This window comes from Helianthus annuus, chromosome 11 (assembly GCF_002127325.2).
Source record: "Helianthus annuus cultivar XRQ/B chromosome 11, HanXRQr2.0-SUNRISE, whole genome shotgun sequence".
NCBI classification, from domain to species: Eukaryota; Viridiplantae; Streptophyta; class Magnoliopsida; order Asterales; family Asteraceae; genus Helianthus; species Helianthus annuus.
Window position 1 is genome coordinate 88,160,169 of NC_035443.2, and position 17,878 is coordinate 88,178,046.

Genomic DNA, 17,878 nt, shown 5'->3' on the forward strand with positions numbered 1-17,878 from the left:
GTCTTATTGACGAAATCTGCTAGGTTTGAGTTTTCCTGCATCACTTCACACATATCAATGGCCTTGCAAACCATTGGTGATCTGTTTTTCCTTGTTGCTATCATACCGGGATTTATAAACCTACATACAAACTTACAATGATTTCAAAGGTTTACTCATACACACAAACAAATACATGAACTCGCTCAACTTTTGTTGATGTTTTCAAACTACATGTATTTCAGGGAATTAGTAAGTGGATCTGGCGGGCGTTGGAAGTCTTTATGCTGCGTTAGGAATAAAGATGTCATCCATGGTCTTTGAGTTTTGTCGGTGTGTCTTATTCCTGGACGAGACACGTCTTCCAAACCTTGGTGTTTCTCAATATCTTTTGATGAGTCGTTAATGAACTCATAAACAATTTATACGATTTGTAAAACTTAAATTTGAAGTCTACGTTTCAAAACAATGTTGTTATGTTTTAAACTTATTTAATGGATGACGAATCTATGGTTTCATCATATAGTTGTTGTTATGATTGAATGCAATGGTATTAAGAAACTCACACCATAATCACGCTTGCGCAAAAGTCAGGGTGTGATAGCTTGGTATCAGAGCTTCGATCGTAGCAAACTAGGATTCTTTCTCGAGTCTAGACTACGATCATTAGGGCTCTCACAAAAACGTTTTTACAAACATGTTTTCATTGCATACACGAAACGCCCAGATCCAGGAAAACAGACATTTTTTATAAACAAAAGACACGAAATACATTTCAAAATTTATGTTTATGATTCAGTCTGGGAGGCTGGGAAGTTTAGTCTGAGAGACTAGGGAGTTCAATCTGGGAGGCTGTGAAGTTTAGTCTGAGAGACAGGGAGTTCAGTCTGGGAGGCTGGGAATTTTAGTCTGAGAGACCAGGGAGTTCAGTCTGGGAGGATGGAAAGTTTAGTCTGAGAGACCAGGGAGTTCAGTCTGGGAGGCTGGGAAGTTTAGTCTGAGAGACCAGGGAGTTCAGTCTGGGAGGCTGGGAAGTTTAGACTGAGAGACTAGGGAGTTCAGTCTGGGAGGCTGGGAAGTTTAGTCTGGGAGACTAGGTGGCTTAGTCTGAGAGACTAGGAAGGATAGAAAGTTTCATAAAGGATAATGTGAATACGTGATTACATGATGAATTGTCCTTTTTGCAATATACTAAGTGTTAGTGATTACTATGAATATACATGCTATGATGTACCGGCACACATGTCACCGTCTTCCGAGAGTGAGGAATCAGACATTGACGACCCTACGGCCACCGCCACAGATAATGAGATTGCACCTGCGCCATAGATATATACGTCAGACACTGAGACTGATCCCGACATGCTGTCCAAGGATGAGGACGACTTCCAACCATTCGCGCTACCAGATTTTGGTGATGATTTACCCTTGTTGATGGCTTCCCTGACAAGGATCCTTTTGATACTCTTGCTTCGGTCCATGACCAACCAATCACTGGGGATTCCGATGGTGAGCCCATCATGACTCCGATCCCCGACGCCGTGCCTCTCATGGTCATTCCTCCCGAGGATCTGCCTTTTTGACGATTTGTTTGATAATAACATTGATGATCCTCATGTTGACACCCAGGGTGATGGAGAGATAGCTGAGGATGCCATTGCTATTTTACCTCCTGAGATTCCTGCCATTGAAGTATCCTATGCTTCCATTCTACATTCGATTTCAGACTCCTTTGAGTCTGTGACATCTGCAGCCATACAGACGGCCGGATCATAGCTTTGTACTACTGATTCAGATGGCGACACCGCTATAACTGCTGCACTACCACCTGCTTGAGATCCCACGCCTTCACATGACCCAGAGCCTACTCCTGAGCCAGCTCCTGTTCCTTTTGGGACAGCCTGATATTGCACTTATTGATCCTGATCCGATTCCTAATCCTGACCATGCTTCTTTTGGTTTATGTCACACCCCTATTTTTCCACGTGTCACCGGTGGGCCCGGTGGGGAGTATCGTGACGTCATTGATTATCATAGTCAAACAACACAACATATAAATGCACAGCGGAAGCAAAAGATATAGATTTATTTCAACTGAATAAATTGTAATGTTTAAGTATCACAAACAGTCGAAACAGATCCACAGGCGGATCAAATAAAAAGGAAAACTGTTCAACTGACTTTGACATCTAAAGCTTGCGAGACTTGAGTAATGATGCCTGGAGTAGCCAGCCTATTTTGTCTAGTACCTGCACTTAGCCTTTTTGGAAAATACGTCAGTTTGCACTGGTAAATACAACTTAATTGACTCATTTTGAAAAGAGTTTGAAAATTGATTTAAATGCACTTCGGTAAAAACATTTTATAACTTGGGACAATTATTCAAAATAATCTTGTATACAGTTTTACTCATTTGTCGTCCATTAGGGCCGGTTTGTAGGGCCGGACTTAAGTTAACTGACACGCCACAGGTATAATGCCCACAAGGTTGATTCCTTATAGTGGGATACCAGTTTTTACATAATGCAACTGTCAGGTGTATGCCTACACCCCGTGCTTAGGTCGTGGCCATTTCATGAATGATGCCAAGGATATCCAGGACATGGTCATTTAACCCCCAAGGGCCATACACCAAATAATACATATCAAACAGGTTATGTAAATACATCAATCACAATACGATTTAAATGACTACATACACCCGACCAAGCGGTACTTTTATAGTACCGTATCCCAAGCCCGTATAGGGAAAATAAGTCAAGAGTATTTACTTGAGCAATGTATAAATCAAATATAGCAAGTGCACGTAGCTTTTACTGGGCTCCTAATCTGGAACGAAGGTTTTTAATAACCTATTAGAATCCTAACGGGTCTTTAGTTAAGCTTAGACTTAGACCGGTTAGTTTTCAAAAGGAAAACACGGTTCAAACGCACGATAAAGCGAAGACCGGTTTAGAATGTGGTTTTGACCCGACAAGCTTGTATGCTCGTTTAACATGGGTAAATTAAACACATTCTGGTTTTGAGACAAAAACGATATGGTTTGACCCGTTTCGGCTAATATATGCAAACTAGTTACATAGACCGATCCGAACGCGAAACATGCGTAACGGGTAACCATAAGAGTCATGGACATGTTCCACAAGTTAATATGCCTTAAATATGTTGTGACATCAGTAGGATGTCTTCTATTATGCCCCAAATGATTTTAAACTCGAACTACACCTCGTAAGGGTATTTTGGTCATTTAAAAGGTTACAAAAGGGTTTAAACATGTTTCTGAGTTTCGGATCTGATGTAATCAGTAAAAATACTCAATTTACTAAGTTATATCAGTAAGGTATAACTTATATGTGAAATCTATCCTTTATAACCAAACTATGCATCTTAAGGGCATTTTGGTAATTTCACATAAGCCTAAAAGGTCAAAATCGGAAATTTGGGCTTAAGACCTTTGCTTACTGTTAGAATGTAAATATTTACTAAAAATATCAGTAAGCATCAAACCTTATATTTATAAAATGGTTTTAATATACACTATGCGTTAAAAACGCTTAAAAAGGTGATTTGGAGCCATTTCCGGGTTTTTAAAGAAAATCTGATATTTTTATTATTCCAGAAGGCTCAAAATACTTTATTTATCATATTAGATCAGTAGAAAAAGGTTTGGGGTCGAAAGGATTTGTAAAATTTATTTTATAGCCCAAAAGGGCCAAACCGGCAATTACCGAATCAAGCTTAAAACTCTAAGTTATGCTCAGCCTAAAAATAAATAAAAATCTCTAAAAATCCTGAAATATTATATTACATCAGTGGGTAATAAGTTTGGTATCAAAAAATTAGGTTTAGATATGCTATATGCTAATTATCTGGTTTAATTACTAAAAAGCTTCTTATTTACGCTAATGAGCATAACTCCTAATCTAAACCTCAAACTGATGTCAAATTTTAGGGACAAGTTTATAAATCAGTACCTAAGGTTTCCACTCTTTTACATTTTCAAAATTCATGTTTTAAGTTCATAAGGGCTGTTGGTGCACTTATGTCTGTCGACTACGTCTTACATCGAGTCTTAGAGTTGGATAGATTAGACATGACACGAAAACCTAGAAACTCATGTTTTGAATAGGTTCGCTTATTTGTTCATAGCTAGGTTCGCTTTTGTGTCTTTGTCTAGATCAGGTTCGCTTGTATGAACACAACAGGTTCGCTTATATGGCTTGAGTGCAGGATCGCTTATACGGACATGACCGTATAAGCGAATCTTCTTCATCTATATATAGGGGTCTTTCAGGCGAACCTGGAACACATAGTTTATGGTGTATTATTCCGGTGAGCCACAAAGTGCTGCCGAAGTGCTGTCAGACTTTGTAATTGTTCTCAAGATCAATAAAACAACAAGTTTAAAGTGAATCCAGCTGAAATAGCACCAAATCATTAGTTTCCGCCTCTTGATTTGGATAGGAATTCTTCTAATCGACTCAGACAGGGCCGAACGCGATCCTACAAGTGGTATCAGAGCTCAGGAGCAGGAGTTCTTGCCATTTTAGCTGCTTTTCATCTATTTTTCTACACTTTCTTCATATTTTCAAAATTTTCACGGTAAAACCGGCTCAAAATCACACATTGCACTCGGAATCATGAACTAGTAAACCCTTGAAATTTTCAGATCTAAAATCGACCTAGAAAGTATATTTTTAAGGGGTTCGCTTATTCGTGCTCGTTCAAAAGGTGACATCAGCAAGTTGGTTCGCTTCAAGGTATAGGTTGGTTCGCTTTTGTGGACATTATTTGAGTAGGTTCGCTCGAAACTACCAGACTGGTTCGCTCCAAGGGTCATATTTTGGAGTAGGTTCGCTCCAAATCACCTGATAGATCCGCTCGTCTGGTCCGTTTATCTGATTCGCTCAAAGGGTTCGCTTCAAGAGACAGGTCCGCTTGATCAAACAGTTTCGTTTGATAGATTCGCTTATATGGTCTGCTTTAGAGAACATCATAGGTTCGCTTGATCAGACATCAATAGATTCGTTTTTCTGGTTTGCTTATTGTGACAAGTGAAGGTCCGCTTTTGTGACAACTTTCTAATCCGCTTATCTGGACTTAGTAGTTTCGTTTATTTGACTGAAAGTATATTTCTGTAAAATTTCGAAAAAATGGACAACGAATTTTATAATGCTTTTGCTAGCCCGATCTCAATGACTCAAAGCGCTTTGATTGAAAATGAAACCGGGATGTCTCAGAAACCGCCCAAACTCATGGATATCGATGATTATAACGTGTGGTCTGAACGTTTTGGAAACTGGGTCGAGGCCTATCACTTAGATGCGTGGGAACACACTGAAGAGCCATATGAAAGACCCACAAGAAACAACAAAGAGTTATCAATTCGGGAAATGAGTACGGAAGACAAAAAGAAATATCGAGATGAGAAACTCATGGTGAGTCTGCTTCAGCAAGCGATAAAAGAAGATATTTTGATCTTGCTTCAACATGATGGAACTGCTTACTCAATCTGGACAGAATTGGAAGCAAAATTCGTTGGAAGTGATGATATGCTCAAAAATAAAATGTCTCTCATGAAGAAAGAGTTTGATCTGTTTCGTGGTTTAAAGTCTGAAAACACCAAGCAAATTATTGATAGATATTGTAACTTGGTGAGAAACATGTCAAAACTTGGAATTAAGAAAGATACTGATGAATTGGTTGAAAAACTTGCAGATGCACTTCCACATGAAATATGGGGAACGTTTCTGATGATGCTGAGATCCAACAGAAAGGATTACAAGAATATGACACTGGGAGATTTCATTAAACACCTAGAAGCTCAAGAAATGGAGGAAAGGAAGATTGCCAGGATGAAGAATTACGATGGAGAACAGGACATCAGCTTGTACTACAAGGGTGGTGTTCCTGGATCAACAAATCATTCTCCGAAAAGCGAAACTGCTTTCAGTGTTAAAGATTCTCCTGAAAAGAAGTCATCCCAGGGATCTAGCAGCACAAGATTTTCATCATTCGATCCAAACATTTCTGTAACAAAGAATGGAAGAAAACTTCAGTTCAACATTGTTCTTAGTATTGAAAATGATCAAGATTACACTGAAGAAATTGCTAAAAATCAAATGTCTTTGTTGGGAATGGTTCTTGAGTCTTATAGCAGTTTTGTGGCCGGAAAGATCGGTAATCCAATGCTCACGAAAGAGGATTACGATCAGATTGATGCTGAGGAAATGGAATTAATAGACATCAAATGGTGCATGGCTAGTGTGTTGTGACGAGCTGAAAAGTTTAAACAAATTACGGGAAGAGATGATTTTCGTGATGCAAATGTTTCAACCTTAGGCTTTGATAAATCTAAAGTTACGTGTTTTCGTTGTAGGGAAAAAGGGCATTTCAAGAGAGAGTGCAAAAATCGTGAAGCTACCGGAGCCTAGAATCCTTTTGGAAACAACGATTATCACAAAAAGGCGATTTATCATCAAGTCACACCACCAGCACAGCATCAGGCACAAACTGCTCACGGGAGAGATGTGATTGATAAAAAAGCATGTCTAAGCAAATATGAAAATTTTTCATGGGATAAATATATTCCAAAAGACAGCAAAGTGTGTTTGGCAGAGCAAGATGATGAAAAGTTGGCTGAAGGTTTCAATTGGGATGATATTTGCCCAGATAAAGATCTCATGGCCAAAGAGATGTCCAAAAACACTTTAAATGCTTTCTTTGCTAATGCCTATGATTTGAAATGTGCAGAAAGAAGTAGGAAAGTCATGGAAGCTGCTGAAGCAAGACGAAGAAAGCTCGAAGAAGAGGAAGAGAGATTAAAAGCAGAAGCTGAAGCTGAGAGAAAAAGAAGAGCTGAATTTTTCCAACCAGACAGAAAAGTCAAAGAGGTTCCTGAATTTGAAGTAAAAATTGATGCTGAACCAGTTGAAGTTCTAGAAAAATGCATGAACTGTGACTCTTTAATCAAGCAAAATAATGAGTTGTTGCATAACATAAACAGATTGAAAGAATCATATGATACAATGAAAAGAGAAATCAACAAGTATACTGATTCGAGTGGTGAACAAGCTGTGGCAATGAATACACTGAAGATTGCATACCTGAGACAGCTTGATGATGCTGATTTTCATATTAAGAAGTGTGCAGATCTAGAGTTGGAATTAGCAACACAAAAGATAGAAACTGAGAAAGTTAAAAAGTTATTAGAAAGCTACTCATGTTCTACTTTTGTTGTTGACAGGATTTATCCAGTTGTGGAAAATTTGAAGACGTTTGAAGAAGTGAAGACGTCTGAAGAAAGGAAATCTGTGACAAAAGACGAAGAAAAAGTGACGACTTCTGGTAAGAAATCAAGTGTGGTCTACAATAGATGTCCGCCCCCAGTCAAAAATGGATATTCACCTCGAAATCCGAATTCTGAGAGAGTCGAAAAAGCAATAAACTTAGAATGGGAGTCTGGGCCATCGGATAACTTGCCAGAAAATATTGATGTCACGTACACATCATCCTACACTGATCATGAGTCAAAGTTGATAAAAAGTGTGATCGATCAGTTTTAGAAAAAGATGACAGTGAGGAGTCCAAACCCGAGTCAAAGTCTGGGTCCAATGCGTCAAAGCCGACATTCAAAAAGGACAAACGGGTTTATGATAAAGAGTTTTTGATGTCAAAATCTAATTTGAATGATGAATCATTCAAAGTGGCTTATACCTTGAAAGATTCTGACAAATTATATTCTGATGAGAGTTTTCCAATAAGAAGTGTCAGACTTGAAATGATTCAAAAAGTTTTCAAAATCACAGAAATTAATATTTCTGAAATAAAAGATTTAAATCTTAATGGAAAACCTAAACCATACACTTCAAGAGATCAACAAAGAATCAACAAGAAAATGGGTTACAATTGTGGTTACAGTTTCCAAAAGAAATCAAACCATAATCGTAATTTCAAAAAGAAAGGTCTTGGTTTTGTTCCACCGAAAAACTATAAAAATGAAAAAATGTATAAACCAAAAACTGTGTTTGTTTCAGGAAAAACGTCAGAAGCTGAAAAAGAACAATCATTCAGAAAGCAGTCTAATCGGGAACTCCTTGCCAAGAAGCAAGAAGAACTGAAGAAGAATGAAGTTCCGAAGAAGATTGAGAAGAGAACTTGTTTTCAGTGCAAGATTGCTGGTCATGTGGCGAAGGATTGTCCGAAGACATTCAAGACAAAATAGGAAATCTCTGGTAAAATGAAAGAGAAGATTGTCGAGAAGACTGAACTGTCAACCCGGAAGTTTACTGGCTTTGAAAATTCAACTTTTGAGAAAGGAGAATGTTCAAAGAGTGCTTCTTGAAGAAAAGATAATGTGCCAAATCAAAAATGGGTTGTGAAAGGTTCAGGTAATAGTTCTGGTGATGAATCTGATTTCATAAAATCAGAGGAGCCACGTGTTGAGAAAAAGATTGAAAGGAAAGTTCCAACCATGAACGATGAAAATTTTCCACCGTTGCATGCTGAAAATTTTATGAAGAAAGTTGGAAAAGTTGAAATTTCAAATCAATTTTATTCTGACAAGAAAAAATTTGATGTTGAAAAGACTTTCAACGGAAATGTGAAACGTATCTTTGGACAAATGGTCAACGGTAAGGCCAAAAGTATCAAAGATTTTTATGCTTCCGAAGGACGTGTTTACAAGTCTGTTGAAAGAAAAGATGAAGAAGTTGTTGTTACACCCAAGGAAGGTCAGGCTTGGGTGGATATATTTTTCAAAGACTAAAAATCTGACTTGCCGGAGATCCCAAGTTGGTAATCGTGGATCATGAATCGGCATCATTTTTATCATGTTTGTATAATGTGTTTAAAAAGTTTGTGCAGGACTTGCCGGAACTCCCAGGTTTGTAAGCGAGGAGTAGGAATCGGCACCTTGAGAATTCAACCAACATATGGTAATTGGTTGAAAAACAGGTTTGAAATGCTTAATGGTTCATATTTCAAGTGGTTATATGTTTGTGGTTGTTACAAGTGATTCAGAATGTGAACCAGTTGTTTCTACAAGTGGTTAAATCAGGGTCATTGAATTGAACTTGAATTAACTTTTATTCACAAGATTGGTAAAACAATGTGATGATTTGTACCCCATTTTTACAAGTGGTAATAACAACTAAACTTATTTTCCGGAAAAACCATTTTGATTAAAACAAACTTAAGTGTTTTGAAATCATTATGGGAAAATAGTTTGTTGTAAGGGGAGTTCTGATTGTTTAAGCCAAACGGATGGAGAATTGAAGCGATTCGATATCAGTTGTCATGTTCTGTACAGTTTGTTTTCAATTTTTTCTTTAGATGTATTTAAATTTTAGGGGGAGTAAGAAATTTTTAGAAAATCCAAAAACATCAGAAAATTTGAAAAAGCCAAAAACATGATAAAATTAAAATGAGTTTTTGTTGCATGAAAGAGGAAATGATAGTACATCAGTGGACTATCACAGCACGTAAAGATTTGTAAAGTTAAATGTGATAAACGGTCTTACTGTGGATGTGTCAGTAGGTTTTCGCACATTTATTAAATTGAAACGAGATATAAACCTAAATTCGAACTTGCTTAATTCGTGGGTAACTATTCTTGAATATATGGGTAACCCCCGAAATCTTGTTTGAAAGGTCCCGTATTCTGAGATACTAGGTCTTTATGCTCAGTGATATCTGGGGTATTATCCCGGGACTTCTGCTGTATGGAAATACTGACCTAGTCCCCGAATAATACTTTCTGCAAAAAGCTTTGAAATATAAGCTCGCCCTCAGCAATCTGATTAAACAATAAAATTAATAATCTTTGCTGTTGTAACAAAAGATCCTCTAAAGGGGACCCACCTAAAGTCGAAGCCGTCATCTCTCTGCGTATACGGAAGTATCGACCTGAGCTCTCACGGCCCTCGCACATTACCCCTTTACATATATCATTTGTGGTATACTCACCTGTAAGACTAAATATTGGGATCTGGATACAGGAGTATATTCAAGTGGAGTGATACACAATTAAGTTTTAGTTTCTAAAACATTAATATCGTATCTCGAATCAATTGAAGTCTGTGTAAAAATTTCAGTGGACAAACATACTGACAATCTAGGTAAATTGTTTAGAACTTAATATGTAATCAAGCTTAACGGTGTTGGTGATGTGTCTCAAAAACTGATATGATCCTCTTGCACGAACTCACAAAAAAATATTGTTTGTAAATATTTCATTTTTACATTTTCTTAATGTGTTCAAGAGGTTTCGGAAAATTCAAAAAGATTTTCGACAACTGGTGTGTTGAGAAGCTGATTTTCGAAATTCAAAGTGCTAAACTTGAAGAACAGGTTTGGGAGAGTGTTTGTGATGATTGTTAAGATTGTTTGAAAAGTGTCAGTGAAAGATCTTGATTGTAAAATCATTTCTATAGTTATCAGCATAGTTTCTAAAATGTTGAAAAGATTTAATCTTTGAAGAAACTTATGGTTGGATAGAGATTGTGCAGGTGAACATTTGCCAGATAATAATCCTGAGAGATGATGGAGTCAGGTATCGATCTTGAACCTGATGGAAGTTGTGCACGATCAGAGAATGAAGCTGTGAATTTCAGACTACGATCCCAGCTGTTTGAGAGGGGGAGTCTGAAGAGACCGTATCAACATCCGAGAGAGAGGAGTTTGTTGATGATGAAGAAAGAGAACGAGGATTCTTGCAATGACAGATATTTCAGAGGAAGATCGAAGACAGATAAAGGCTGTAGATTGACATTTGTGAAGACTCGAAGACTCCGTCAACATCCGAGGGGGAGTTTGTTGGTGCACTTACGTCTGTCGACTACGTCTTACATCGAGTCTTAGAGTTGGATAGATTAGACATGACACGAAAACCTAGAAACTCATGTTTTGAATAGGTTCGCTTATTTGTTCATAGCTAGGTTCGCTTTTGTGTCTTTGTCTAGATCAGGTTCGCTTGTATGAACACAACAGGTTTGCTTATATGGCTTGAGTGCAGGATCGCTTATACGGACATGACCGTATAAGCGAATCTTCTTCATCTATATATATAGGGGTCTTTCAAGCGAACCTGGAACACATAGTTTACGATGTATTATTCCGGTGAGCCACGAAGTGCTGCCGAAGTGCTGTCAGACTTTGTAATTGTTCTCAAGATCAATAAAACAGGAAGTTTAAAGTGAATCCAGCTGAAATAGCACCAAATCATTAGTTTCCGCCTCTTGATTTGGATAGGAATTCTTCTGATCGACTCAAACAGGGCCGAACGTGATCCTACAAGGGCATAATAGTCAACATTTAAGCATCTAACGGAATCATGCATATGAATTGGATAACCAATGAACCAAGTTGTATAATCTCAGAGGGTTATGCTTATAGGTAACTTGGTCCTATTAGAGCCCTAAGGCATTCCTAAATCATGCTCAAACGGGTCAGAACTGAAAGTTAAAGCATAAGTCAAACTATGCGACTTTCGGTCCCGAACCAAGCTTAAACTAAAAATTGTCGAGTTGAACATGTTTAGACATGTTCTTACATTAATTACCAAGTTATATTAATGTCAAAACAGGTTGCATAGCTTCTACATTGCTAATTATGCATTTATTTGAAAATTAGCTTTCTGTTGACTTTTTATAATCAAGTTTGACTCGACAATTGACCTAATTAGAGTGGGAATCAGAGGGTGACCTTTTAGAGGTTTAATGCCCACATAATTACCAACTCATAGGCACTTTCATAATGAAATTTGACTGGAGCAATTAAGATTAATGACGAATTCAAACCTTAATTACGACGGTTTGACCAAACGCTAATAAACTAAGCAAAACTGAATTAAAGGGGGTTAAGCATACTTACAATAGTCCTAAGCACAACTAATGATCACTAGGAAAGATGCTTGAGCTCCAGGAACCTCCAAGAAGTGAGTTGTGATGGTTACAAGTGAATGAGCAAATGAAAACCCAAAGTTCATGGCTTTATATAGGTTTCTTGGATCATTAAGATCATGCCAAACAAGTCTAGGGTTGTTTCCAGATCATTACAAGTGTTCCTAGGCCTTAATATACCAGCAAACAAGCCCATATAATCAAAAACAACCATTTTAAGTCGGTTACAAGGCTTTAACTGGCAGCTGTGCTTGTTTTCTGCATCAGAGGACCCCTCGCATCACGCGAAGGCCTCCTAAGGAGGCTTCGCGTAGCGCGACACCCTTATGAACGAAAATCAACTTTCCAAGTTTGCTGTTTTGGTCCCTGGTCCTTTATTACGTGGTTTTAAGTTCCTAAATTGCATTTCCAGCCCTCTAACTTGATTTTTAAGGGTCTTGGGACTCTTACTAACTTAGTTAAGTCCCTGACTAACTTTGTAACTACTCATAAGGCCTCAAAATTCAACGTTGACGCTTTTAACCCCTTGTACACGAATTTGATCATAACTTTCTCATACGATAACGAAACTTTATAAAATTTTAACCACATATTCTAGTGAGTATATTTTATCTTTACAAAGCTTCGAGTCTGCCAAAAGGTCACTCAGAGGTATACTTTGCATATGTTGACACTTTTAGCCCCTGTAGTTTGTAATTTCTCACTTTCTTTCATATTTAGCTTCGTATGATCCATGATTTATTCGTTTGAAGGTGTAAACATCTTGTAGGGATATTTTAAAATATATTTATCCATTGTTGACATTCTGGATCCTTATATTCACGCAGTTTCCTTATTTGTTAACTGTAGCCCTTCTAATTCAGTCCTTTACACGTTTAAAGTCCATGACATGTGTCGATATAATATTGGACATGAATTTTCGAGGTGTTACATCCTCACCCCCTTAAAAGAAATCTCGCCCTCGAGATTTACTGAAATAAATGAGGGTACTTCTCTTTCATTGTGGATTCTAACTCCCACGTGTATTCGGGACCTCTACGAGCATCCCATTTGACCTTTACAATAGGTACATACTTCCTCCGAAGCTTCTTTACCTGCCGATCCTCAATCGATACAGGTTTTTCCACAAATTTTAAGCCCTCATCTATATGCACATCTGTGTGTGGTATGACTAGTGATTCATCAGCTAGACATTTCTTCAGATTGCAGATGTGGAATACATTATGAATACCACTGAGCTCTTCAGGTAAGTTTAGCTTATAAGCCACTGATCCTACACATTCGATGATCTTGAATGGTCCTATGTATCTCGGGCTTAACTTACCTTTCTTACCAAATCGCATCACTCCTTTCCAGGGCGACACTTTAAGCAGGACTTTATCACCAACCTCGAACTTGAGAGGTTTTCGCCTTTTATCAGCATAACTCTTCTGCCTATCCCTGGTAGCTTTTAGGTGATCACGAATCCGGACAACCTTGTCCGTCATTTCAAATACCGTGACAGGTCCTGATAATTGAGTTTCCCCTACTTCTGCCCAACAAATAGGCGTTCTGCACTTTCTACCATATAATGCCTCAAAAGGTGCAGCCTGAATGCTCGTATGGTAGCTATTGTTGTAGGAGAACTTGACTAATGGTAGGTGTTTATCCCAACTACCACCTAGATCAATCACACACGCACGTAGCATGTCTTCCAGGGTCTGAATGGTACGCTCACTCTGCCCATCCGTCTAAGGATGGTAAGCCGTACTGAAATTTAAATGCGTGCCCAAAGACTGTTGGAAACTTTTCCAAAAGTGTGACGTGTATCTGGTATCTCTGTCAGAGATAATAGCCACTGGTACTCCATGCAGTGATACAATCTTATCAACATACAACTGGGCTAACATGTCAGAACTGTAAGTTTCCTTAATAGGTAGGAAATGTGCTGACTTAGTCAGTCTATCTACTATCACCCAAATAGTATCATTTCCTTTCTTAGTCTTTGGCAACTTGGTGATGAAATCCATCATCACCATTTCCCATTTCCAAGCGGGAATTTCAGGTTGTAGCAAACCTGACGGTTTTTGATGTTCAGCCTTGACTTGAGCACACGTCAAGCATTTAGCTACATAGGCAGCTATAGACTTCTTCAAGCCTATCCACCAATAATTTGCCTTTAAATCCTGGTACATCTTATCAGCTACAGGATGAACGGAATATTTGGAACTATGGGCTTCCTGGAGGATAACATCCCGAAGTCCTCCATAAACAGGAACCCATATCCGTCCATTTAACCTTAGGATTCCGTCCTTGCCATAGGATAACTGTTCCTCAGTTACTCCTAACCTTTCCTCAGGATAGTTAGCTTCTAGCACTACTTCCTTTTGTGCTGCTAACAACCTTTCTCATGCTATTCTTGATCTCAATGTTCTTGGCATTGATTCCTTATCCTTTCCTTTCGACTTAAGGCATCAGCAACCACATTTGCCTTGCCTGGATTGTATCTTATTTCACAATCATAGTCATTTAAAGTTTCCATCCAACGTCGCTGCCTCATATTCAAGTCCTTCTGATTAAACAAATGTTGAAGGCTCTTGTGATCAGAATAGATCACACACTTAGTCCCATACAGGTAGTGCCTCCAAAGCTTTAGTGCAAATACAACGGCACCCAGCTCCAAGTCATGGGTGGTGTAATTCCTTTCGTGCACCTTTAACTGACGTGAAGCATAGGCAATAACTTTGCCTTTCTGCATAAGCACACATCCCATCCCGGTGTGTGATGCATCACAATATACCACAAACTCCTCTATTCCATCAGGCAATGTCAACACAGGTGCATTGCTCAACCTCTGCTTAAGAATGTCAAAGGATTCCTGCTGCTTAGGCCCCAATCAAACTTGCTATTCTTGCAGGTGAGAAGAGTCAGGGGTGCTGCAATTCTTGAGAAGTTTTCTATAAATCGCCTATAGTAGCCTTCCAGTCCTAGGAAACTGCGAATCTCTGTAGGCGTCTTTGGTTCTTGCCAGTTCATGATAGCTTCAATCTTAGTGGGATCTACTTGGATACCACGCTCACTGACAACATGTCCAAGGAATTGGACTTCACGAAGCCAAAATTCACACTTTGAAAATTTGGCATAGAGCTTTTCCTGTTGAAGCAGTTTCAAAATACAACGGAGATGCTTCTCGTGGTCAGCTTGACTCTTTGAGTAGATGAGGATGTCATCGATGAAAACAATGAAAAATTTGTCCAAATAAGGCTTGCATACATGATTCATGAGATCCATGAATGCGGCTGGTGCGTTAGTGAGCCCAAAAGGCATCACTAAAAACTCATAATGACCGTAGCGAGTCCTAAACGCAGTCTTATGTACGTCTTCATCTTTAACCTTCAATTGATGGTAGCCTGACCTCAAATCAATCTTAGAGAAGTAGCTTGCTCCTTGTAGCTGATCGAACTGGGCAAAGGATACCTATTCTTGATAGTAACTTTATTAAGCTCACGGTAATCAATGCATAGACGCATTGATCCATCCTTCTTTTTGACGAATAAAATTGGCGCTCCCCATGGAGACGAACTAGGTCTAATAAAACCATTTGCTAGCAAATCATCTAGTTGCGTTCTCAATTCCTTCATCTCTGTTGGTGCCAACCTATAAGGTGCTCTAGCAACAGGTGCTGCTCCAGGGATGATATCAATTCTGAATTCCACTTGCCTATCTGGTGGTAAACCAGGTAGTTCTTCAGGAAAAACTTCAGGATATTCAGAGATGACTGGTATATCCTCAATCTTGGGCTTCTGCTCATTGACCGTTACTTGTGCCATATAAATGACACAACCCTTCTTCATGCACCTAGATGCCTTGAGCATAGACACTTGCTCCGGCAATCCATGTTGGGTATCTCCTTGAATGGTAAGTGACTCACCAGACGGAGTCTTAATCACCACTTGCTTCTTGTTGCAGATGATTTGGGCTTGGTTATGCGATAACCAATCCATGCCCAATACTATATCAAATCCGGCTAACTTCAAAGGAAGCAAGGACAATGGAAAAGAGTGGTTCCTAAAAGATAAAACACATCCATCTAATATGGTTGAGGCGGTTTCTAAGGTTCCATCGGCTAACTCCACCTCATATTTCACACTTAAGGTTTTAACAGGTAAATTTAGCAGCTTACAAAACTTGTTATCTATGAACGACTTATCAGCGCCAGAATCAAACCGTACTCTAGCATATACATCATTTACGAGGAAAGTACCTGTGATCACATTGTCGTCCTGAGTTGCCTCCTGCACGTTCATTTGGAAGACCCTAGCATTGGTCTTCTTGGCTTCCTCAAGCTTCTTGGCTTATTTAGGGCAGTTAGTCTTAATGTGCCCTTTCTCGTTACAGCCGTAGCAGGTAGCATCTTTAATCCTCTTACAGTCAACAGTCTTGTGCTCTTTAGACTTGCACAACCCACATGCAGGTGGTCCTGATTGAGACGTGGTCTCAAGCCTGCATTTTCCAAAGTGGCGTTTTTGGCAAGTTGTGCACTTCGGCTTTTCTTCAGTTCACTGACTATTCTTTCCAGACCCAAACTTCCTGGAATCAGTGTTTCCCTTGTGCTTCTTTTCCGACTCTCGTGAGTTATCCTCCTCACGCTTCCTCTTACTCTCTTCAGAGCTCTTGAGCGATCTTAGCCTAACCGCATCTAAGGTGAGGGATAGAGATAGATCAGCAGCTGATCTAAAAGTAGCAGGTCTCGAAGCCTTAACACTGGCTTTGATTCCTGGGGCTAATCCCCCAATGAAGCAAGCAATCCTCTTGGGCTCTGGTGTCACAAGGTAAGGAACCAATCTGGACATGGTGTTGAAGCTTGTAAGGTATGCTTGGCAATCTAGGTTCTTCATCACCAGCGACAAGAAATCTGACTCAATCCTTTCCACTTCATGTTGTGGACAATAATTTTCTTTAATGAGAACGACAAACTGTTCCCATGACATGTTGTAAAGTGGGATCTTCCCAGCAGCTTGAATGAGAGACTTCCACCATGCTAGTGCCTCTCCCTTGAACGATTGGGATACATACTTCACTATATCCCTTTCAGCACAACCGTTGATATCAACAACAGTGTCCATTTCATCTAACCAGGTCATACAATCTATTGCTCCTTTCTCCCCAGTGAAATCCCGAGGTTTGCAGGAAACAAAGTACTTATAAGTACAAGACTTGGCACGTGGCTCATCATCGAACACTATTCTCTTACGTGGAGTACTGTGTTGGTTTGAGGAATGTTCATCATCCTCTTTCTTAGGTTCATCTTTCTTAGAGGGTGGTTTGCTATGAGCTTTTGAAAGAGTCTTACTAACAGACTTAGAGTGAGGCACCGAAGAGGTTCTACTATGAGTTCCACTATATTCCTTGAATTGCTCCTCTACAGCTTTAGATACAGCTGTATTAACCAGGTTACGGAGCTATCCTTTGGTTATATTAATCCTATCATCATCATCGTGATTTTCCAGGGAATGACTGTTCACTTCCTCCGACCTCTCCATGTAGCTTTAATTGCTACATAAAAGAAAACAAGGGCAAGGTTTATATAGAAGCTTATACAGTTTCTATTGTTTTATACGATTTATTAACTATGGTTTTTAATACACATTTTAGTTAATTATTCAAGATTTTTATCATAACCCTAAATTATATATAATAGCACAAAAAGGCCTAGTCACGTAGACAGATTTAATTATTAAACCAGGATTTTACATAATCGAGGTATTAAGGTTGAATCAAAGTTCATTACCTTTTCCTGACAGGGAGTTGTAGGCTACCACTGTCTTTAGTCCCAGAGGACGTTAATTATAGCCCGTGGGCACTTCATCCTTAAGGGATGATTATATAAATAAGGGAATTTAGAATAACCCTTTTTAATAATGACTTATGTAATTTTATCGAATCAAACTTTGTCAAGCATATTAATATGCTTTCTGATGTTAACAAGGTTTCGAATCTTTTGAATAGGTTGTACCATC